This window comes from Otolemur garnettii, unplaced genomic scaffold (genome assembly GCF_000181295.1).
Source record: "Otolemur garnettii isolate 467f Iridium unplaced genomic scaffold, OtoGar3 scaffold00060, whole genome shotgun sequence".
In the NCBI taxonomy this organism is placed as follows: domain Eukaryota; kingdom Metazoa; phylum Chordata; class Mammalia; order Primates; family Galagidae; genus Otolemur; species Otolemur garnettii.
This window is the reverse complement of record NW_003852455.1, coordinates 37,176-39,217: the sequence shown is the minus strand read 5'-3', so window position 1 is coordinate 39,217 and position 2,042 is coordinate 37,176. Positions and strand designations below refer to the sequence as shown.

The window sequence follows — 2,042 nt, the reverse complement described above, 5'->3', positions numbered from 1 at the left end:
CTCTTGAGCCCAGGAGTTGGAGGTTGCTGTGAGCTGTGATGCCACAGCACTCTATTGAGGACAACAAAGTGAGACTCTCTCTCTCAAAAAAGGTAAATTTGGTATATAATCTGTGTTGGTAATGAAACATCACTAGTAATCTGATATAATGATAATTTTTTTTAAAGCAATTCTTTATTCTATTACTAGGTTCTGTGTGGCAACTTGGAAGGATGGCTCAAGCAAGATCAGCATTCTCTAACTTGGTAAGATATTTTCATTTTTATTTCTGCAAGAATATGAAGTTTATGCACATGACTTTAACCTAATAAGCATAAAGTAATACCCAAAGCTATCATCAAGTATCATCGTTTATATTTAACTGGTGATCTTGACAAATAACAGATCTCACAAAGGAAGAGTATGTTTAGACTTGAGTTGGGTTAGTTACGGAAAATATTGTACGTAGTTCAGGGTAGTTTACGTGTGATGGGGAGGATAGCCAAGTAGATAAGATGAACCAAATAAAGCAATGATCAAAATATCTAGTAGGGAAAATACAAAACAAAGACTAGGATGAAGACCAGTTTGTGATTTTTAGCCCTCATCTGCCATTGACTTAACTGGGCACAGGGAAGAATGTTGGTTTGAAAGGGGAACTCCTTTTCCCTAAAGAATATTTAGCAGTGGCTCAATAACAAGTACAGTGCAGTACCTGACAACTTTATTTTTTTATTTTTTAAAGCTTCTCATTTTATTTTTACTTATCATTCTTTTTCTTTTTTTTTTAGTATCATGTATTAGAGGAAATGGAATATTTCCTTTTGAGACAGAGTCTCACTATGTTGCCTTCCTTAGAGTGCTGTGGCATCACAGCCCACAGTAACCTCAAACTCTAGGGCGTAAGTGATTCTCTTGCCTCAGCCTCTCAAGTAGCTGGGATTAAAAGCACCTGCCGCAAGGCCCTGCTATTTTTTTTTTGTTGCAGTTGTCATTGTTTAGCCGACCCAAGCAAGGTTTGAACCCACCAGCCTGGGTGTATGTGACCCGGTGCCGTACTCACTGAGCAACGGGTGCTGCCATAGCTCAGCTATTTTTTTGTTGTGATTGTCATTGTTGTTTAGCAGGCCCGGACCTGCCTGCCCCAGTGTATGTGGCCAGCACCCTAGCCACTGAGCTATGAGTGCCAAGCCTATTTTTTTTTTTTTTGAGATAGTATCTCACTGTGTTGCCCTGGGTAGAATGCCATGGCATCGTAGCTCATAGCCACCTCAGACTCTTGAGCTCAAGTGAATGAATTTCGTGCCTCAGCCTACCGAGTAGCTGGGGCTACAGGTGCCTGCCACAATGCCTACATTTTATTTTTTATTTATTTTTTATTTTTTTGAGAGATGAGGTCTCACTGGCTCAGGCTGGTCCTCAAACCTGTAAGTTCAGGCAGTCCACCCGCCTAAGCCTCCCAAGTGCCCTGACAAAAGTTTTTGTAGATGCTTCTTTCTTGTCCCTTATTCCCTTATAATGTTTGCTTTCTTTTTTTTTCCAAAAAATCTCAGTTTGGTGGAGAACCGTTGTCATATACCCGATTTAGTTTGGCTCGGCAAGTAGATGGCGATAACAGTCACGTGGAGATGAAACTAGCTGTAGATGAAGAAGAAAATGTTGACAATAACATGAGGCCCATTGTCACAAAACCAAAAAAGTTTAATGGAACTGTTTGCTATGCAACTATTGCTATAATCATCTTTTTTGTGATTGGTGAGTATGGGCATTCAAAACTTAGCTGTTCCTTATAACCAAATATGAACAGATATTTGTACCTTTTCAAGAATCTCTGAAATTTTGTACCTTTGTAAAGTGCCAGTAAGAAGATAATCATGACTAAGATTCTATACCTGTTGTTGAATTTAGTCTGGGAGAAGAGAGAAATGAATCATGGTAATATATGTAAATGTTAATGCTGGAAATAGGCATAGGATATCTGTAGCATAGGAGCTCCATCTAAGACTTCAAGGGCAGCTTCTGGGAAGAAGTTACCTATGCTTTGAAGAAGTAATTGTTTGAAA

General features: G+C 39.1%; 1 long non-coding RNA gene across 1 annotated transcript in view; it reads left to right on the top strand.

Moving 5' to 3' along the window:
• LOC111726291 overlaps positions 1-1,735 on the top strand; it is a 9,759-nt gene extending 8,024 nt beyond the window's left edge. Inside the window, exons 2-3 of the long non-coding RNA XR_002774097.1 lie at positions 190-245; positions 1,533-1,735. This is a non-coding gene — a long non-coding RNA (uncharacterized LOC111726291). The remainder of the gene's footprint in view (positions 1-189; positions 246-1,532) is intronic.
• Positions 1,736-2,042: the final 307 nt, after the last annotated feature.